This window comes from Zalophus californianus, chromosome 13 (genome assembly GCF_009762305.2).
Source record: "Zalophus californianus isolate mZalCal1 chromosome 13, mZalCal1.pri.v2, whole genome shotgun sequence".
Taxonomy (NCBI): Eukaryota; Metazoa; Chordata; class Mammalia; order Carnivora; family Otariidae; genus Zalophus; species Zalophus californianus.
Window position 1 is genome coordinate 2,752,885 of NC_045607.1, and position 22,064 is coordinate 2,774,948.

Consider the following 22,064-nt stretch of genomic DNA (forward strand, 5'->3'; position numbering starts at 1 on the left):
CACATGCCAGAAGGTTCTTTGCTGTAGGAGGACAAGGCCTACCTCGAGAGGGCCTTCACAGTCACTCAGCCAGGATGGCCCAGCACAGAGAGCAAAGCTGGGCACAGAGATGCCCAGAGTGGGCTCTGGGTCACCAGCATGCCAGGGCTGGCCCCAGGACAGGGGTGCAGGGTGAGCACGCGCCGGGCCCACACTTCAGTTCCTGACACCACAGAGCAGAGGAAAGGCTTGCCAAGGGAATGTTAGGGGCAAGCGGCCCCCAGTCAGGATAGCAAGGTGCCCAGCTGTGCGTTCCAGGACCAGAACCCTATGGTTCCCTGCACTGTCCACATAGCACACAACAGGCCAGGCCATGGCTCCTGACACAGAGTCGCAAGCAGGAGCCTGAGACATTAAGGGTCAAACATCCACCAATTGCCAGAGAAGTTTAAAAGGCCCGCTAGAGCGAGGTAGTCCAAGCTCCACCCCAGCTGGCCAGGTCTGTTTGAGTCCTCCCCTGAGCGTCTGTGGCCCTGGGGAAGCCACTGCACACCTGGGCCTCAGTTTCCCCCGAACCTGGGCACAGAAGACCGCGTGCCCCCAGGGACATCTATGAAGGCAAGTCAGCCACCTACACCGGCCCTGGCACGGGCAAGCGCTGACCACATGGGCAGCCTTGCTCTACGATCAAAGTGCCAGGGGCCGGGACAGACGGGGGTGCGCCCCCCATCAGCACGAGGGGTTACTCCCGCCTGTCTCTGCTCAGCAGAGCAGGCACCAGCTGCCCCCCACCCCCTGCCCACAGCCCCGCTCCAGTTAGACTAGTCCCACGGTCCCCATCTCAGGTTTGCCCGTGTGAAAGGGGAGTGAGCCAGACCCCGAGAGGCCCTCCCCAGAGCTGGCCGCCCACCCCATCCCACCCCAGAGTCCGGTGCCCACACACCCAGGCCAGGCTGCCCCCAGACCCGCCAATCCCAGCCCTCACCTGCCAGCCACCTGTGGTCCCCTGCCCGCCAGGCCAGGCCCCCTCCCGAAAGAGAGGCCAGGAGGTGCAGCCTCATGGCGAGTGTGGGTGACAGGTCCCACCATGGGGGCGGCCCCATCAGCCCCCGGCCCGCCGGCTCGGGGTCCCACAGCCTCCGACGATGCAGCGCGGCGGCACACGAGCAGCAGGGGACCGGGCGGGGAAGGAGGCGCAGGAGGACCGGTGTCTCAGTGGGGCGGCCGCCAGCGTCGGCAGCAAGTGGTGCTCACGCTGGCCCAGCGGGCGAGTTCCCCTTTCCCAGGGCCCGCCCGGCCCACCACCCTCACCCAGACACCTGTGACCACAGGCAGCTCCCATTGGCTGAAACCAGCACTTCTTGGAAGAGGACAGGGACCCCGGCCTTGTTTCCTCAATCTGACACACAACGGTCCAGGCCTGCAGCTGGTGCAGCAGATGGGCACACTGGCCCGGCCGGGGCCTGGGACAGAGGAACAGGGCAAGCAGACCTGAGTTCAAGCCACGCCCCTGCCAGCCAGCAGCCGGGCTGCAGGCAGCTCAGGTGACCCGGCCAGCCCCTTTCCCCCCGCTGCACGCTGCTGTGCAGACGGGGCACGCCCCTCACACGCTGCCAGCCAGCCCGCCCTCCGGCTAGGGCGCCTTCGTCAAGCCACGCGGCGCTCGCGATGCTGTGTCCTCTCTCGTCCCTAGCAGCAGGCACAGCACGGAGCCCTGGAAGGCAAGGGTCCCTCAGGAGGAGGGGGCAGAAAGGTGCAGGCTCAAAGACCGAGAGTCCCAGAGAGGACAGACAGAGGGAGGCCGGGGTGAAGCCTGACTGTGGGAGGAGCCCCACAGCCAGGGAAGCAGGGCCTCAGCGTCTCAGGGGAGAGGGTCTTCAGGAAGCAGGAGGGAAGGAAGCTTCACGGCCCCAGCCGCTCTTCAGCCACACAACGGGTCATTCTTCTAGGGCACAGAATGCCTTTTGTGGCCCATCAGCCACCGGCCCCAGGCGGGCGGTGGGAATGCGGGCACAGGGGCCAGAGCGCGCAGCGTTCAGCCCCACCAGTCCCTGCAGGACAAGGAGCCTGAGGCCCGACCAGGTCCCTCCACGCTGGGCTGCACGGCCCAGAACGCCGGGGCCGAGGCTACGCGGGCGGCTCTGAGCAGCACACACCCCTCTATCACAGGCACTGGGGATGGGCCGCCGAGACGTGGCCAGGGCTGGAGGGCCACGAGGAGTCTCCTGTGGCAGCCCCACGCACAGGCCCACACCATCCGGAAGCCCTCCACGGGCGGCACTTGGTGGCACTGTCAGTTATCCTAGAGACAGGACAGGTGGGCAGCCTCACTTGAGCACATGGAAACCCCGGGCACCCGCCGTTCCTCCCTCAGGACTCTTACAGATGCACCGAAGTCCTCCAGCCCAGGCCCGGCCAGCCCCCTGCCCCCGGGCCACTCGCGCGCACCCCACACCTGTCCACCCTACCGCCCACGCCGCCCTCCACCTGAACCCCAGCCGCTGCGGGACTGCGGCAGAGTCCCTTCCCTCTGCCCACGGAGGTCCACGCTCACGGGAAGCCCGCTGAATTACTGACTCCTGGCCTCCCCCCGCAACCGGCTCTCCTGGTGCTCACGTCCCCACAGCCTGCCACATCCCCCAACTCAGTCCTGTCAGCGGGGACCCACGCCACATCTCAACCCCCTCTGCACCCAGCCAGGAGGGGCAGGCACCCCACGAACATCTGCCCAATCTGGGGTTGCAGGATCATGAGGAAAGGCCCAGGAGTCACACTGCGGAGTGGAGGGGCCAGGGACTCCCAGGTCCGGGGTGAGAGACGGCACTTCCTGCATCTTTATTTGGTTTGGGCTTTATGCCGTAGGCACACGTTGTTTTCATGATAATGACACAGATCGCCCCCAACAGCCTGATTTGAGCAAATCCTCTCCTCCTCCGTGAAGGCCACAATCCCTCATTCACTCCTTCACGCCTCCCAGCGCCTGCCCGTCTGGTTCGGGGCCGGGACCAGACCCGGATAAGCTCACCTGATGGACACGTGGGGCGAGGTCCTGCCTCCAACAGGCACCGCAGCCCAGCCCTTGGGAGGCTTTCCGCCCAAAAGGCAACACACCAGCTCAGCTGTGGCCTGTGGTCAACAGTGCCCCCCAGCTCCTCTTCAGCTGCCTCCCAGGGCAGGGCAGGGAGGTGTGGTCCCTGTGAGACGCCTGGCCCCCATCCCCCTGGGCCAGTTCACTTTTGCAGTGTCTCCTCACCAGAAAGCCAGGGAGGAAAAGGTGCTCAGTGCCACCCCCAGGTCACCCTCAGCGCCACAGGAGACAAGTGGGGTCTAGGACTACAGGACCACCCCCCAGAGCCAACGCAGATTTATTCCTGCCTCTGCCTCTGCAGGACAAGGAGCAAGCCCAGCCAACCAGGCACCAGGCCTGTCCCACCGACTGGTGGCCTCGGGTGGTGCAGCCTGGGCACCAGTCCCCACCACAGCCCACCTGTGTGCTGACCTCCCCCCACCCCGCACATACGCACACGAGCCACATCCATGTCAGTCTCGGGGTCTGAGAGTCCTACCAGCCCAGGGCTGGCCCTGGGCACGGGGGTCTCACCAACAGGCCCTGCCCTGAGCGGACCCATCCAAAGAAACTCAAACACTTAGCAAGTGCCAAGAAAGTGCCAGGCGCTAAGCAGAACGGGAAGCAGCAGTGTGTGTGCCACCTCTGGGTGGGCAGAAACGCGGCGGGGGCGGGGGGCATCACCCAGGGGGTGCTGCACCTGCTCGGCGGGCTGGCTCACACGAATCCCTTTGCAATCGGCCCTGAACGCCATCGTCGGTAGCACGGAAACCGGGAACCCCCACCACTCGGAGCTCCCCCGCCACACCCACCCGGAGCCGCGGGGATGCCCCCTCCCGGCCTCGGCTTCCCCATCTAGAACCCGAGGGGGCTGGCGGGACCAGAAAGGCCCCTCCCCTCCCCCCCCGGCACCCCTGAATCCCGCAGACCTACTGCTCCCTCCAAGTCAGTCCCCTGCCTCTGGTCCGCCCGGCCAGTCCAGCCACGTCCAAGATGGCGGCCCGGAGGCCTGGGGGGCGCGGGAGGCCTTCCGCCCCCTCAGCCCGCTGCCGCCGGCCTCCCTCTCCCGCCCACGGGCCGACCCGCCGCGGCACCCAGCTCCGGTCCCCTGCACCCCCCAACTGCACCCCGGCCTCCCCTCCCAGCCGAGGCGCCGGAGCCCCGTGAGGAGCAAACACACACACCACCCCGACCTCAGCTTCCTTCCTCTCCGCATGCGGCGGCAGCAGGGGGCAACGAGCAGGGCCAGGGGTGGGCAGGAGGCGCCGGCATGGAGGCCAGCCGGCCTCTGCCAGCCTCCCGGGTCCGGGGACAGCCCCCCAACGGCCTCCCCTGAGCAGCCCCCGCTGAGGACCCCCGTGAGCCCGGGGGGCTAATGGGGGGGGGGGAGGCTGTCCTCCGAGCCCTGACCAAGGCCGTTGAAGACCGATAACCGTGAGCTTGGGAAACCTCAAATTTACCCAGGGGTCTCCGTCCACACTCCCACCAAGGCCAGCCCACCGCACTCTCTCAGAGGGGCCCTGTGGTCACAGGGCGCTCACCTGCCCCCACCCCGGCCTCAGCGTCCAGCCCTGCCCAGCCCCCCAGCCCCCTCCAGTCGGGATGCCCATCCGCCCCTCATAGCCCCAGCTGCCGCCCTCAGAGCAGGCAGTCATTCACTGTAGGTCTTCCTGCCAGGAGCTCCTCCTCCAGGAAGCCCCCCTGCCCCTGCCAGACAGAGCCCCAGCCCCAAAAGCCCCTCTCAGAGCACTCAACCCCAGCCCTGTAGTTGCTAGTCTGAGCCCACCAGCCTGGACTATAGGCTCTGATGGCCAACAGGGTCATCCCTGGACCCCAGCCCCCAGCCCAAGCTAGGCCCTCTTGTCACTGCTCCCAGCCATGTGACCTCTTCAAAGCCTCTGGGCCTCAGACCTGCGCCAGCTGCCCCCGTCTCCCCCAGGCTCCACCAGCCCAGCCCCCGTGTGTCCTTTTTCCATAGTGGTACCCAGATGGCCCCCCGAAGGTCTGGGGCTTTGCCCTGGAAAGCTATGCCCAGGTCACAGCTGGCAAGAGGCTCCGCCGTGCTCACACCCGGGCTCTGACCCTGCCCGCACCAGCCTGAACCACTCCCCACAGCGGGGAGCACCAGCCCCCCGCACCCCTTCCTGGGGCTCTGCTGTCTCTGCAGCCAAGCAGGCCTTCAGGAGGAGGTGTGGCTACTGTCTACCTCGGGACATCTGCAGCCCTAAGCCCCCTGATCCCGAGACTGGTGGCCCCCAAGCCCTGCGGAGGCCCTTCCTCTGGCCTCTGGTGAGACTCGGTGGCCAGTTCTATGCCCGCCAGGCACAGGGACAGGAGTGGGCCAGCGCAGGGCTGGCAGCTGTGGGGGCAGGAGCATAGGAGGCTGCATCTTCAGGCCCACCACACTGCCAGACCTGCCCCCTGGCCCTGCAGGGGCCAGACTCTGTGTCCACCTGCCTTCCTGCCTTGCCTCCTCCCTTCCCCATGGGTTTGCTATCAACTTGTAAGGCGGGCACTGAGGCAGCATCTGCTCCTTGGGGAGCACTGACGTGGGGAGGCACCAGCTTCTCACAGCCACCCAGCCTCCCCAGCCCGGTCCACGGGGCTGGGCCCCAATGAGAGAGCCTCCCAGCCCAGGCTGGTAGGAGGCTGGGCCTCTGAGATCCGGCCCATGTCCCAGCTTCTCCGGGAGGCCACAAGCAGGCCCCCACCCACCCCGCTCCCCCTACTCCCTGCTATGAGGCCAGTGGCATGTCCTGGCACGCCACCCCACAGCCAGGCCCCGGCCACCCCCGCTCCTAGGAGCAGCATGACTCATGGGGCTGGAATGCTGCTTGGCCCCCACCGCAGGCGGCCGCCCTAAACACATACACCTGTCCAGACTTGATGCTGGCGGACGTCAGGAGGGCCTGGGAACTGGGTGTCCCCAAGACTGTGGGGCCAGCCAAGCACCATGCCATGGAGGGGCTCCCAGGAGGGACCCAGGAAGGTCATGCTCAGGCAGATGGCTCAGGAAATGCAACCCCTACAGGGCTGGAGCCCCGATCCCAAAGGCCCCAAGGGCCCAGAGGAGCACCTCAGTGAAAGGGCCTCAGAACTCGGATGGGTCCGCTGCCTCCTTGGCTCACACGCCCCAGAGGCCAGCAGGCTGACCAACCAGGGAGGGTCCTGGACCCACCAAATCCAGGTGCAGGGCCGCTGCCTCTCCCCATGAGGCAGAGCTTCACCCTGGGGCTGGGCAGGTCAACAGGCCCCAGTCCCTGCACGGGCCTTTGGCTAGGGCCAGGCCAAGGTCTCAGCTGTCCATCAGGGGTGTCTTGTCACCTCCCGGGAACAAGGGGTATGCTGAAAAGGGGGAAAGAGACAGGAGAGTAAGGTCCTGCCAACTGTCAGGGGAGCGTGGGAAATGCCTCCAAGGGGGCAGCCCCATCTTGGCTCAAAGGGCCAGAGCTGGCCTCTAACACAGAACAGCCTCTGGCAGTGATGTCCACCTCCTCAGACATCCCCACTGGGGGCCCTCCTGACCACAGGTCCCAGAGGCCATCCCCACAGATGGCCAGAGACCAAGGGAGTCCCCATCCCAGGACGCCTCTGGGAGCACAGAGTGCTGGGCACCCACGTCTCCCATGCATGGGTCACGAAGGTGCCCCGAGATGGCCAGGGTTTCGCCCTCAGGGAGCCCACAGGAAGTGGGCAGAGATGTTGAAGGAAAGGGGCCTCCCTTAGTGCAAGTGAACGGGGGCAGAGCCTGAAGGAGAAATAAAGGAAAAGGTCCGGGAAAGAGTATGGCCAAAGGACAAGCAGGTAGGACAGGGAACAGCTTGATGTCCGGTTCCGCTGCGCAGAGGCGTGCAGCGTAGGGCCAAGGAAGTAGGAGGGCCCCGGAGTCTGGCCCCAGGTCCCAGGAGCTGCGTCAGCAGAAGAGCTAGGAGGTAGGAGATGGCAGCACAGCCCCCACCCCAACCCAGGGAGGGAAGGCGAGGGGCTCATGGCCCCGCCAAGGACAGAAGCAGGCCTCTCTTCCGGGCACAGGATGGAGTAGGGCAATCTGACCCGAGGAAACAAAACAAAGTCACAGCCAAGGGCAACCTGGCTCCCACCCTGAGCTCCACCTGAGGGGCTCACACCGACTGCATTGGCCGGGGGCCAGGAGGGCCGCCTGTGTGCAGGACCTCCAGCGACTCCAGATGGACACACGGTCAGGTTGGGGCACCTCTGGGATCCAGAGCCCTCGGTGTACAGAGAACCAACCTCCCTCAGCAGACCCCAACTCTGCGCGGAGCAGCTGGGCAGGGCGAGCACGTGGGGGTCAGAGGCCCCCACTCCCTGGCTGTGACAGAGTTGTCCGCTGAACTTGGTGAACCCCAGCCCAGAGCTGGAGGGGTGGCGGACAGAGCATCTGCCGCCCTCCCAGAAGACGGCTCCATGGGGACAGGGGAGGCGCCCTGAGCCTGGCTCCGAGCAAACCAACCAACAAGTATCCTCATTTCCCTCAGGACCACAGATCCCCCAAGGGCAGGCTCCCTTTTCCTTCTCCATCTTGAGGAGATAGGACAGTGCCACCCGCCTGGGGGGACGGGGGGCAAGAGTTACAGCCGGGGGTGGGGGCGACCCTGGGACCAGCGTCCTGGTGCAGGGCCCTGTGCACAACCATCACATGGCATCACCCGTGGTGGCCGGGCACCCCCAGGAGCTCAGCCCTCCTCACCCACGCTCCCCCCCTGCCCCCTGCCCCGGCCTTGCCTGCTTCCAGCCGAGCGTGCCCCTAATGCCCAAAGGCAGTAGCACAACACACCAGCCCGGCCACCCTGGCACTGCCCCAGCCCCTGGGGTCCGCGCTCAGCGCCCCGTCGCCTCCCCAGATGTGAGGCCGTGACTGACACAACACACCATACGGGAGCAGAAAAAAGAGAAGAAGCCGAGCCCCAAACAGAAACTCTAAATCCTCAGAACAGGACACTGCCCGCTCCCCCAAATCCAAGAGTGGGAGACTGGGCCATGCGAGACCCTGCTTCGTCTCATGGTGATGAACTTGGGGGCAGGCTCCCCACCACCCCATGCTCCCGCGGACACCTGTGCTGGAGAAGGCGGTGGCACCTGGAGCCCGGGTGACCAAGCCAGCACCCCGTGGGCCTCACCAGGCACGGGCCTGCTTCATCACCAAAACACTCACGCACCACGCGGGCAAGGCTTCGGGAAGGATGGGCCACTCGAGTGACCCTTGAGATGAGGCCCAAGAAGAGCCAGAGAGACAGAGTGACAGACGTCAAAACAGAGGTGATGGGGTTGATGGAGCCACGTGGGGTCCCCGGGCAAAGGTCCACAGAGCTGCACACGAGCGGAAGACACCATTTATGGCCAGCACGATCTGCCTTGAAGCATGGGGCAATTCCACGCAGGGGCCTCCCGCCAAGGGGGCTGCACAACGGGGACCCCGCTCGGCTGCCCCCCCCACCCCAGACGGACAGCTCCCAAGCAAGCGGGCTCCTTGGTCAGGTGGTCAGGAACTTGGGCCACCACCCCTGCACTAGGAGATGGCACAGGGTGACTGGGGGGTACCCAGCTCAGCCCATGGTACTGGCCGAGAGCAGGGACTGCCAACACTGCCTAGGGGCCCCAGGAACAGAGGAAGGGCTCCCCCGGCCCCAGAGCTTGGAAGCAACGAGCCTGGAGGAGTTCTGCCCCCCACGAGGTCCCAGATGCTAAGCAAGCCCGGCCAGGCTCCCTGCTCCCGCTGCCGGCCCCGCACTAGGCTCACCTCCCAGCCAGGGGTCTCAGGGCTTCCAGGCGTTGCTGCTGACCGGTCAGGAAGGGCAGCAGAGTGTGACTGGCAGGAAGGGAGGGTGTGGGGCCAGGACACACAGACCAGGCGTGGCCTGGAGGTGAGCTCAGCCCAGCCCACCTGCCCGGCCAGCCACAGGGAAGTGCATGCATCCTGCACCCACCCACTGCAGCCTTCCGCGGGCTCCCAAAATCCAGTGCCCTTGGCCCTCACTGGGGCTTCCTGCCTCCTCGAACCCCGGTCTCCGGTGCAGGAAGCTGGGCAGGTCCCTCCCCAAAGCCCCTGCATCTACAGATAGCAGAAGGCCCCTGCCAGGTGCCCCAACGGCCACTGTAAATGCCAGCCGGGGAGGGGCACTGCCAGTGTCCGCTGATAGCCCTGACGCGTGGGACCCAGCACAGGGCATTCAGAACACGCATCTTATTAAGGTCTTTCAAAAAACTCTACAAGCATCACCGTCTTCTTACACACAGGGAAAGTGAGGCTCCGTCACACACAGTTCAACCTGCCCAAGGCCACACAGCTGGTCAGCGACAGGCCAGGTGGCGAGACCAAGGCTGCCTGGGCACAAGGTGCGGGGCGGGGGGGGGGACGAGGCAGCCGCGGAAGGAGAGGCAGCAGAGCGGGGCAGCAGGGGCACTGACATCAGGGGCCCTGGCGGGAACCTGCGCCCCACAGGGGGTGGAGACCACTCAGGCAGGGGGGTGCTGCCGGACAGACACCAGCGCACACACCACATGCACGCACGCCCTGCGGGGGCCCAGCAGCCGCTACCACCCCCCCCCAGCCCCGGGCAATGTCCTCACGGTAGCAGGAGGGCACTGACCAGCACAGGACCCCTGGGTCCTCTCCCAGAGTGCTCTGGTCCTGTCCTCCACTGGCCACGAGAAGGCCTGGCCAGTCCCAAAAGGCCAAGCCTCTTCCTTCCTCCCCAAGAGGGCAGTCCCTTCCTACAGGAGATCCCGATTTTTTATTTTATTTATTTATTCATGAGACACAGAGAGAGAGAGAGAGAGAGAGAGAGAGAGAGAGAGAGGCAGAGGCAGAGGGAGAAGCAGGCTCCCCACGGAGCAGGGAGCCGGATGCGGGGCTTGATCCCAGGACCCTGGGATCATGACCTGAGTCGAAGGCAGACGCTTAACGACTGAGCCACCCAGGCGCCCCAGGAGATCCCAATTTTGGCAGAAACCAAAAATCTGTATTCCATTTTTGTTTAAAATGTAAATAGCGATATACCTACCCGCACTCAAGAAAAAAGCTGCCCCAGAGCAAGATGACAGGAGGACCAACCTGGGCTGAGTGTGACGTGGTAGCTGGCTTTCACTTTCTTTGGCTTTGATGACAGAGCTACAGGGGGGTTGGTTTGGGGTGGTTTTTTTTGGGGGGGGGGGTTACAGAATCTCAGCATCTGCCTGTCAACCCCTTGTAAAAACTCACCCACCTAAAAAGCCCCCTCCACACCAACGCAGATTTGATTTTCTCCAAAACTCCACCCACCCCCAGAGCCCCTCGAACCTTGTCCCCAGGTAAGCTGGAAGGAGTCCGGGGGCTGGGGGGTGGGCAGGAGCTTCCTGCCCAGTACCCCCACCCATCCACCCATCTACTCGGCTGTAGGTTGAGGGTTGAGAGGCCTGACCTCGACAAGAGGCCACTTGGCGAACTGGAACACCGGCCCACCCGAATGGTCCCTGGGCTGACCCGGACATGAACCAGGGTTTACTCTGGGCTGGGGCCTGTGGGAGCCTCCATCAGCTGCCCAGAACCAACATCCCCAGCACTCCCCAGAGCTCCAGAGAGGGCCAAGGCCCCCCAGGGGACACGCCCCCCAGTCTCCCTCCAAGAAGCTCCCCCATCTCCCAGACCCGGACTATGCCAGCCAAGTGAGCACCCAGGGGCCACCGCAATTCTGGAGGCGGGAAGGTTTCCTGCAGTGCCCAGGCCAAACACATCCACAGCAGCCACCTCCCCGCCTCCTCTTGCCCTGTTCTCCAGGCTGGCCCCCTCTCCACCCCCTTCCTTGGGAACCAGGTCATTTCCAGGAACACACCAGCTCTCGGGCCTCTAGGCTTGGACAGGCTGTTCCCTGGGCCGAAACTTCCCCTATGTGTCTCCTGGCTCACTCCAACCCAATTTAAACAACACCTCCTCCGGGATGCCCTCCTGATCCAGCCAGAGGAAGGTCCTCTTCTACCACATACCCCCGAGAGGGGCCCAAGCCGGCTTCCCTGAGGCTGCGAAAGTCTGGGGGCTCCCGAGGGTAGGATCCCCAACTGGTTCATCAGGCATCCCTGGGGCCTGGCCTGGAGCCTAGCATAGGACCTGGCATACAGAGGTCCCGCGTAAAGACCTACTAAATACACGGATAGGGTGCAGGCAGGAAAGGTAGCAATGAGCCGGTGCAGACTGCAGGATTCGCCGTGGTCCTTAAGAACCAGCCGAGCGAGCACCAAGTTTTAAAGAGATCCCAAGGCACCGACAAGCTGTGCAAGCCCAGCGGTTAAACCACCTCCCTGAGCAAAGAGATGCCATCACATATGAAGAGAGTGGCCAGGCAGAGGCAGGGGAAGTGGACGAGGGTCGATGAAGCTGGCCTTTCCTCATCTGTCCCCACAGGTGGTGAGTAGCAGGTGGCCCGCGGCCAGCAGGCCCGGGCTGCATGCCTGGCTGTACGACTCCAGCTCCGACTCCAGGCCGGGCAGAGCTGCAGGCATCTGACTCAGCCCTGCTGGGTCTGAGCAATCCTGTCCTCAGAACAGCTTCAGCTCCCTTCATGTGTCACAGCGCTCACGGGACACTGCTCCTCCACAGCCCCCGTGCTAGGAACAGGCAGATCAACAAGGCTGGGCCCTGCCCAGGGACGTGCCGTCCACAGTCAGACAGACTTTTCCAGGAGCCCACAGAGCTATCAGTCACTGATGCACAGCAGGAGGAAAGGCAGGCTGTGAGCAGACATCAGGGAGGGCTTCCTGTAAGAGGCACCACTCATCTTCCTCCAGCTACAACACAGTAGCTTCCTGCTGCATCCCCCCCCCCACCACAAAACGATCCCCGCACTCTGTGAGGACGGGACCAACACCCCCGCCACCACCGCAGGGAGGGCGGCAGACAGATGCGGGGGACCCCTGGCAGCAGGAGGCATTGAGACCACAGACCAAGTCCAGCCCCACCCCCTCGTGGCCCAAGGCCACAGGAAACAACATCACCTCTCTGGGCTCTGATGTTCTCATCTGGAAGATGGGCTGATGAAGCCTCCAGACACAGTTGCGTGAGGACGTATGTGGGGCGGGCTGAGCACGGTGCCCGGCGTGCCGCGGACCTGCAGCAGCCGGAGCACCCGGGCGCACAGCAGGTGCTCAGTAACCAAAAGCCCCCCTGAGGGGTCTTTCCGGCTATGTCACTCCCGGCCCGAGTGTAACCCACAGCATCCTCCCCACCCTGACCACGGAGACTCCCCCCCATCAGAGCGCGGGTCTCCCGACGCCCCCTTCTCCATGGCCCCTGGCTTGGCGGCTGCCTCGCTGTGTGGCCCAGGCCCGGCCCCTCGTCCTCTCTGGGCACCTGCTTCCTCCTCCGTAAGAGACAGTCTCCAGGGCCCCTCCCCTGCTGACAAGCGACAGGCAGACGCCACAGCCAGGGCGAGGCCGGACCACAGGCCCCTAGAAGCCCAGCACCCCCTGCAGCAGGAGGCCTTGCTGTCCTGCGGGCCCTGTCCTGCTCACCTTCACCCACACAACCAGGTCCCGGAAGCGCTCTCAACCAGCTCCAGGCCCCGGCTGGCAGTCCCCTTGGGGATCCTGGGCCGCGTGTCCAAGGTGGGCCCGTTCAGGACAGCAGAGCTGGGATGCGCCCCCAAGAGAGCACTCTCCGCTGTACTGTGTCCCCCGCCCCCGAGGCTGACCCAGCAGAATCCCAGGGACGGCAGCCTTCACCGTCCAGCCACCCACGGGCTATGCGACCCCAGCAGGCCAGTTGGCTCTCTATCCTGTTTCCCCCTCTGAACACCAACCATCAGGACGCGAACCCCAGGAGTTACAGGAAGACTCCTCGCACCCCCCGCGGCCGGGTGCCTGGAGCACAGTGGAAGATCAGTGGCTGCAGCCTTGGTGGCTGTCTGTCCTCTTGCAGGGCGGTCCAAGCACCAGGCCCTGCTCGAGGCAAAGGGAGAGGAACGCCCCCCAGTGCTGCCTCAGGTTCCCCACTTCCCACGGTCTCCTCGCCAGGGGGTCAGCCCAGAAAGGGGCCCACGCCCGGCCAGGGCATCCGTCAGAGGGCGCAGGGGCTGGGGCCCTTGGCTGCACCATCTGCCACCAGACTGATACACGCTCACCGCGCCGTGTCCCTGGCCTGCCTGCGCTCCTCCTTTCCCGAACTCCCTGCTCCTTCCTGCCCTGAGGGCAGCGAAGGCACAGACTCCAAGCCCTGGGTTCGAATCCTGCCCCCCCCCCACGCCAAAGCCCAGTAATCTACGTAAAATGGGCAGGTCACAAGGACTACGTGGGCCCAGGGTCATGTCACCCTGTCCTAATGCCATGACCACCGCCATCAGCCTGGACGGCAGTCGGGGGAGAGCGGCCTCTCCTCATCTCCCCAGAGAGGAAGCGGGGAGCCGGGCACCCGGAGAGGGAGGCCTAGGCACCGCGGCTCCTAACACTGGGTCCTATGACGGGCTGGCAGGATGTTGGGAAACCCACGAGCACTTGGATTTCAACACTGCTAGCCACGTCAGCTACTGGTTTCGACACGCTGCAGCACCCGGGAAAGGGCCACGGCCCTGCCGTCGGCCCGCCCGCCCGCCACGCCACGCCACGCCACGCCACGCAGCGGGGGACACCGGCCTCGGAAACAGCACTCTTAGCTCCCCTGGGCATCCCCCAATTTGGGTGACATCCCGTTAGGCACACGCAGAGACCGGCATCGGATCATTTCAAAGGTGCAAAGGCCACCCCCAAAGCCTGTTACCCACACCCCAGGGCCAGGCGGCAGGCCCAGTGAGGCAGGGGGTACCGGGCCTAAAATCAGCCACCCAGCTCTGCTCCAGGCCTGCGCGCCACAGCCCTGAATCGGGGACAAGATTCTCTGTGGACCTCGCCCACAGCCTGGCGGCCTGGAGCACCCTGGAGGCGTGCGCTCACCTCACCGTTCACACGGCGGCCGCTCAAGCTAAGCGCACGCGTGCCCGACTGCACGGCCCGGAGAGCCCGGAGCCAGCCTGCAGCCAACATGCCTTTGTTCAACCTGAAGCAAAAACAAGAGCGGGGCTGAGGGCAGCTCGAGGGGGCCCCGTACTCCAGGAACATGGTCCCACTGCGCTCTCAGCGCAGTCCCACCCCACAGAAGGGGAAACGGAGGCCTCAGGAGGACAAGGGACTCAGCCAAGGCCTCACCTGAAGGAGCAGGGCAGCCGGGACCCCACTCTGGACGCTACGCCCCGCTGCCTCCATGGGACCAGCAGTGGGGAAGAGTTCTAGCTGGGGTGGGGGTCTGGTCGGGTGGCAGGTCAGCGTCAGAGGCAAATCCCTGGGAACAGGAACTGTCTGCCTACTTGTCCAGGGCCCTACCACCTGCCGACCCCAAAGCCCGCCCGGCAGCCCCGGCGCTAACCACCCACCCCACCCAGCTCCTGGAGCCAAGTTTCCCGGCATGGGCACCCCCCAGTCCCCTTGACGCAGCCTCACCCCAGGCCCTTGGGAGTCATCCCAAATGAGCTAGCAGAGGGGACAGTGCACCGGCCACTGCCTCCCTCCGTGACTATGGCACCCCCTCGGCCAGCCACCCAGCCGCCACCTCCCCTAGCACGTGTGGCCCAGGGTCATCAGGGCCCCTTCGGGCCCACCCCCCCATGGTCCAAGCTCCACTGCTGCGCTCAAGGCCCCCAGGCCCCAGCCACCCTGCAGCCTCACCTGGGGCTCTACCACACCACGGGCTCTCAGGGGCCACACTCCTGTCCAGGTACCCCCACAGAGGAGCCCAGCACAATGCCCAGCCGACTGCTGGGGACAGCTCGGGGTGACGAAGGGGGAGGACTCGGCCATCACACTGCAACCGGTGCTCCGAAATCCCGAAAGGCTCTGCACAGCCAGGCCGCACCAACAGAGACGCTAAATTTCAAAGGAGGGGTGACCACATGCCCTTCCTCAGACACAGACCGGCCTGCCTTCTCACACCAGATGTGGGGACACGGCAGAGAGCCCACTGGGCGAGACAGAGGGTGAACCCGTATGCAAATAAGGAAGGGAATGAGGAGGGGTGGAGAGGCAGGGAGGCCCAGGGTGGTTCTGGGGGCCCAGAGAGGCCTCATGGAGAACCGGGCGCCAGAAGAGCCGGCCAGGGTGCAGGGGGCCTGGTGCTCCAGGCAGTGGGAGCAGCCGGCCACAGGGCAGCCTGCAGGGGACAGAGCGGGCTCCGTCAGGCGGCAGCGAAGCCAGGGTTCAAGCTCAGGTGTGAGGACATACAAACCCGTCACCCCACATGGCCCTCTGAGGCTCCTGAAGACGTCCCCTGCTGAGGACAGGCGGTCCTCCTTCCTGTCCCCTCGTCAGGAGACCAAGGGCCAGACCCAGGCTGTGTCGCAGGGAGTCCAGCCACGAGGTGCCCCCCACCACGTGCCCAGCACCCCACCACATCTTCAGCCCAGGGAGGCTCCAACACTTGAGAGGGAAAAGGACCCTGCCTGGCACATGTGGCACAGCTGACTCCCAGCTTACGCACCTGTCAGGGGTCTGGCACGATTTACATGCACATGCGTGTGCGTGCATGCATGCACTCCCGCGTGTATGTGTGTGGCTGAGTGCAGGTGACATAGGCAAGGCTTCAGGTGCTGGGAGGAGGGGCCTCCCGACTCAGCCTCCCCCCCGGCCCCCTCCCGCCTCTGAACCATGAGGCTACAGGAGACGGTGGGGCAGCTGGGGGACAGATGCCCGCCTGGCCCACGAGGGGAAGGGACGTTCCTGAGGTCACCCAGCCACCCCAGGTGGAACCCTGAACGGGGCCAGGACTCCCAAACCCGGGCAGCACCTGGGGGGCAAGGAGGCCCAGGAGAGGGCTGGGGTTGTGAGGAGCTCTTAGGGACGATGGGGCCCAAAAGGCCCTCACACTCACACATGCACGCGCACGCGTGCACACCCACAGAACGGCACACCTGGTCTCTCACTCAGAGCCGGACAGCCAGCTCTCCAGAAACGTCCACTGCCCGGGCCTTTTCACTCCACAGGGAGCATCTCTCCCACATGGCTGGGGCTGTCTGGCCCTGGGAGGGAAGCCCCAGGCCCTCAGGGGCGTCCTCACTGGAGCCCGGGGACAGCCAGAGCGAGAGTGGCTGCTATCCTTTCGGGAAGGGGCCTCAGCTGCTCGTGGAGGCCTGGTCACACCCCGTCAGGCCCTGACCAGCCGCCTGCTGATCCTGTGGGGACACCGGGCACTGAGGGAGCCAGAGCTGGGGGCAGGCAGGGCCCCATACCTTCGCTGGGAAGAGGTCCATCCAGGGCCCCAGGCTCGCTCAGACAGGGCCCCAGAAGACATGGAGCTTTAATGTGACCACCCCCGTGCCGATTATCTTCTGCAGGCTGTTATTCCCCAGGCTCCTCAAGGTCCCCCAGGGCCCCTAGGCTCAGACTGGGGAAGCCCCCGGCTTCAGCCCTCAGACAGTGGGAGGGACCCCCAGGCCCGGGGAGGCCCCCAATTCATACCGCTGCAGCCAGGCTTCCGGGGTCTGGCGGGGCAGCCCGGGCCTGGGGCATAAGCACAGCGGCGGCCCCTCCAGGAGGGCAGAGATGGCTACATAATGAATGGAGCAGTGTTTGTTTAGTAACAATTACACCAAGCAGGCAGAGCGTCTTATCACCGAGTCTCTCCAGCAAGGCTGATCCCCTCAACCCATGTCAGGGAGCCCTGGGAACTTTTAGCTTAATTAGCAGCTCCTGCAGGGTCAGCAAAAATGGCCGGCCGAGCCAGGGCCCCGGAACCAGCGTGGCTGCCAGGGACAAGGCGGGGCAGGGTCTCTGGTGGCTCCTGGTGAGGGAGAGGGCAGCACAGCCAGCCCCTCGCTGCTCTCCACCTGCACAGGTGCCAAGGACGGCTCTGTGCCCCTCGGCGGGCACATCTGCCCCATGCACTCGCTGCACTGCTGGGCAAGTGAAGGCCTGAAGGCGGCATTCGCGGCAAACTCAATGCCCAGGACACCCCGCAAATGCCCCAGGGAGAGAAGCCCACCACACGCTCCCCACGTGACCTAACAGCTTGGCTAAGGGAGGAGAGCCTGCCTGGGTTCATGTCCCGTCTCCAGGCGGCTGGTTCCTGGACCGCTCTGTGCCACCTGCCCACCGAGGCCCAAGACCACTGCCCTGGCCACCCCTCCGAGGCGCACAGTTTCCTTGGCCCTGCAGGAGCCGGCATCTAGGAGGCGGGGGTCAGTCCTCGGTCCCAGGGCACTGCACGGCCTCAGGCAAGGGACCTGCCTCTCTGACCCTCAGGTCCCCACACACTGGGGACAGTCCCCCCGGGCCCTTCAGACCCTGACACCGAATTTCCAGGTGCTGTTTCTGGAAGCTGGAAGACCAGGCCAGCCAGAGATACTCTCCGGCCCCAGCCGGCTCCTCACGGGGAGGCCCACGCCCACTGGGGAAGGGACACTTCTCCCCGCCCTCCCACAGCCACACTGGCCCCAGGCTGGCCTCTCCTGGCCTCTCCTGTCCGAGGGGGCCGGGGTGGGGGGCAGCTGCGGCTGGGGCCCGGGAGAGTATGGCTTCCACGGCCCCGGGAGCCCGCCACAGCCGGCTATTCTGCCGCCGACACCCCGAGGTAATGGGTTCCAGATGTGGCCGGTGCAGGAGGGGGGCAGCCCCGCGCCCTGCTGAGGAAGCTGGAAGCAGTCTGAGATAATGTGGGATTCCTGAGCCTGTGCCAAGGCCCGTGGCCCCAGGAGGGGTGGCGAGCCGAGCAAAGGGAGAGGAGAGGCCGCTCCCCTCCCCACATGTCGGAGACCACCCAGGCAGCACCGATGCAGGAGACACCCCCCACCCCAGGACCACGGCCCCTCCACTGGGGGGGGGCCCCAGCATCTCTGAGCCTCAATCTCCCCTCCAGGAGTAGCAAGACACCTCTCCCAAGGCTGCTGCTAAAGCTCTCGGGGGTTGGCCTGAGATGCTGAGGAGGTGTCAACCCCGACCCCTCCAGAAAGGAAGGGGTGCAAGCAGGCTCCAGACAAAAACCCTTAAGGCTCCAGCCAAGACAGACAATGCTCCTAGAAATCACTCGCCTGACCCCCGACCCCGACCCCAACCCTCCAAGTCACAGAGGGCCCAGCTTCATTGCTGGGCATCTGTATGCACCGCCACTGCTGGCCAAGCCCCCCACCCCACGTGGGACCCTTCTCCCAAATCGGGCCTGAGCTGGGCAGGACAGTGGGGGGGGGGGGGGGGAATGCTTTCTGCCCGACACATCTTCCCTTCCTTCTATGGAGCATGCCAAGTGCCCCTCCTTGAGTCCACCTGGCCCCTCGGGGCCACCCCTGGCCAGGGTTTGCAGCCACCAAGGACAGACATAAAACTGGTCCAACTGTCCCACTGAGGGACAGGGAGGGCCCAGTCCACGCAGAGCACAAGCCACTGGGCCTGGCACCCCACCTCCTCCAGCTAGCAATGGCTAAGGCTGAGGGCCTGGCCACACACTGCACCAGAACCCACTGTCCACACTGAGGCCCGTGCATGCAAAGCCACGGATAAGCCCAGAACACTTAGGTCTCACGTGGGAACACATGGGCAGCTGCTTTTTTTAGGAGCAGGCGTACCTGCCAAATTCTGTCCACACAGGCAGGGTTGGGCCACGCTCCGGGTGCACCCAGGGCCCAGATGCCTCCTTGGCTCACCCACCTGGGTACCAACGCTCCCCAAAGGAAACAAAAGACGGGCAGAGGGGCTTTGGCCAGGGGCTGGCGGGCTGCTGGGGTGTGGCCCTGAGTCTCCATCTCTTCATTTTTAAAGGGGGCTCTTGAGAGGACCCCACGAGACAGCACACATGGATGCTTTCCTGAGGCCTGGGTGCGCAACCAACACCCTGACCCCGGCTACGTTCGCCACCCAAACCTGCACAGCCTTCACCGTAGGAAATGTCCCCAGACACTGCAGGACTGGCCCCCTCACACACAGGGTGACAGGGACAGGGCAGAGCCCTCTCCAGCCTGTCTCCTCCTCTGTTAAGAGGCAGGGCACGCAGAGGAGAAGGGATGGACATCTGCATCTATGATGTTCAAAAGGCCAGGACCACCAGCCAGGGCCAAGAGGCCAGCCCCACCTTGGGCACTCGGAGCCCACACGCCCAGCTCCTCTCCCCTGACCGGCCAATACCAGGGGCCCAACTGGGTCCCAGACAGCTCCAAGGTCACCACAGGCAGAACTGGGCAAAGCACGGTCTCAAAGATGGTCTTCCCCAAACTCCCAGAGCACCCTACGGCCACCACTTCCCTGCCCCCGCCCAGCAGACCCCCAGCTCAGGTCACCTCTAGCATGAAGCCACCCAGAGGGTCCAGAAGAGGCCAAGGCCAGGCGGGGCTCAGCTTCTGAGCTGTAAACTGCCCCATCTGCCCCATTAGGCTGTTGGGACCCATGACACAGGGACCCAAAAGGCGCTGCCGTCATTACAAAGTCACCAACCCCAGGCCTTTCCTGGAGCCTCTCAGCAGATCAGCTGGGGCTCCTGGTGCCCACACATCGGACCCTCATCCTACCTTCTGCCCTGCCCACTCCAGGGCTTCTGCACCCTGTCCTCGAACACCTGGACTTCACCAACAAGACGCTGTGGACCTCGGAAGCTCAGCCCAATGAGATGTCTTCATTCAGGTTGAGATTTGGAGGGAAAACAAGATCAGTCCCGTCACCACCATGGAGAGTCTAAAAGAGCAGTCTCTCAGGATGAGCTGGGGCTTTTCCAGCTGGAAAGGTAAGGAAGTCTATTCCCCACGCTTCTAAAACAAGTGCAGATGACAAAGCAGGGGACCCAAGGTCCACTCACAAGTCACAGGGCCGCACCTGCCCAAAAGCCACCCCCCGCCCCCAGCCATCAGCGCCAGACGGGGGCGCTGCCCTGGATGTGGGGGTGCTCTGGGCATCAGAGAGGGGCAGCGCCAACCATGCTGGCACGGCACTACCATACCGGCCGAGTGCAGACGTGCACGGAGTACCTGGCACGGCCCGGACGCAGTGCTCCCGGTGGCGTCCTCACCAACACTTCCCCTCTGGCCATGTGCACTACCGGGGGCCCTCCCAGAAATACTGCCGGCAAGTCCTAGAAGCCAGACCACAGCAAAGAGCCACAGAGACACAGGAGCCCCTGCAGGGGTGAGGGGTGAGAAGCAGGCCCACCAGGGATGGACGCTCAGATGGGAAATCAGTGAGGTGTGAAATTAGTTGATCCTCTAAATGGACGCCTTCCTCCCGTTCCCTCCTGGCAGGGAAGGGGTGGGTGCGCAGCCCATCGGCTCTGCAGGGGAGGGGTCTCCAAAGCAGCCCTGCCCTGGCTGGATGTGTGGGGACAGAGAGCGATGAGGTCCCACTGCCCACAGACCCGCAGCCATCGCTCGGGGTCCATCCATCAGCAGACACGGTGACTCCCAGGAGGGTCTGTGTCCCCGGGCAGACCACTGCAGAAATGAGCACCCAGCACCCCCAGGAGGGGAAGGGGTGGGAGGGAGGGGCGCCAGCTTCACCAGCGGAGCTCCAGCAGGAAGAGAGTGGGCTGGGAGGGAGGCAGGGAGAGGTCTCAGGCGTGCAGTGAAGTGAGGCGAGCCCCGCCAGCCTGGCTCGGCCACAGCCGACAAGGGACACGCAAGAAGCGGTGGTGGGCACGGCTCCAACGCAGACCGAGCCTCACCCGGGCGGGGCCCCCGGTCTCTCCTGCTCAGAAGAACTGGCTGCAGGTGCGTCCGTGCCCAGCCCAGCACCTGGCTCAGGGTAGACACTCGGGAAGCTGCGGAGGCAGCTCTGCCACCTCGGAATCTGGCGTGCATTCACTCGGCGTGCCCCGTGGAGGCTGCTGGGTACACGGTGGCCCCAACGCCAGCTCCGCTCCTACCCTCTCCAGGCTCACAGTCAGGCGGGGACAAGCCACCCAAGTCATGAGGCTTGGGGCACAAGGGGAAACGTTGGGGCTGCAGGAGCATCCAGTGGGGACCCCAACTTGGGCAAGGGGTCCAGGAGAGGGCCCCTGGAGGGGACATGTGGGAGGAGCAAGAGACCCTGTGGGGCGGTCTGGGCTGGGGGACACCTGCACCTGTGCTGAGGCTCCAGGCGGGGCAGGGGCTGAGGGACACAGGGTTAGCCCAGGAGTGATGGGGACCCACTGAAGGCATGGGGGGGCAGTGCCACCACAGCACGGACAAGCACAGCTTACCGTTCGGAGCCCTGTCCCCTCCCAACCCAACTGACAGGGGAAGTGGGACAAAGACCAGGAGAGGCGATGCAAGCCAGGGGGCGAGCTCAGGGCCGGGAGGGGGCGAGCTCAGGGCCGGGAGGGGGCGAGCTCAGGGCCGGGAGGGGGCGAGCTCAGGGCTGGGAGGGGGCCACAGCTGGCGCTCCTCCCACCAGTGGGGGGCCAGGCCAAGTTCAATGGCCACACCATGGGGACTGTCCCCACAGGAGCTGAGCCGCCAGTCCAGCAAGGCAGGGGGAACATCCCAGCTCCTAAGGGTGCTTGCTGCAGGGGACAGACACTGTCGTCCCCAGTCTGCAGACTGACAGGGGAATCTCTGACCCAGGTCAGACCCGGAGGACACCCACGGCACTCGGGCTCTGAGCTCTTGTTTCGGAACCTTCCACCACCACCTAGTCACTCAGGCAGATGGAGGGCAGTCCTGAGAGACACAGGCCTGTTCCTAAACGAGGAACCTCCAGAGTCCCTCTGATTTTAATCAGAGCCATTAGGCACTTGCCTGGCAGGTAGGAAACACACATGACAGTTCGACAAAGCTCGTTACCAACAACTGACGGCACCCCCACCAAGGGCGCGGAGTCCCTGAGGAAGACTTTAGTCCCCAGGAGCCCCAACACCTCCGTGTCCCCAGCCCTAGGTGTCACCTGCACCCACCCACCCCCCATCGGATGGACTGGGGCTGGACGGGGCAGGGGAGAGGGTGCGACACACAGGACAGTGGGCAGGGCCTCAAACAGGCCTCCACACACCGTAGGCCCTCAGCTCGAGCTGGTCATGGGACACAGGGCCGTGTCCAGGAGGGGATGGGAACAGCAT

At 64.9% G+C, this 22,064-nt stretch overlaps 1 protein-coding gene across 4 annotated transcripts in view; it reads right to left on the bottom strand.

Annotated features, from left to right (window-relative positions):
- Positions 1 to 22,064, bottom strand: part of RXRA (retinoid X receptor alpha) — a 98,254-nt gene that overhangs the window by 40,515 nt on the left and 35,675 nt on the right. The window contains exon 1 of one of the 4 annotated variants that reach the window (XM_027616269.2): positions 3,980 to 4,092. The exons of the other annotated variants lie outside the window; for them this stretch is intronic. The gene's annotated coding sequence lies outside the window, so the exon portion shown is untranslated. Of the gene's footprint in view, positions 1 to 3,979; positions 4,093 to 22,064 lie in introns of those variants that run through there. 4 annotated transcript variants of the gene reach the window in all.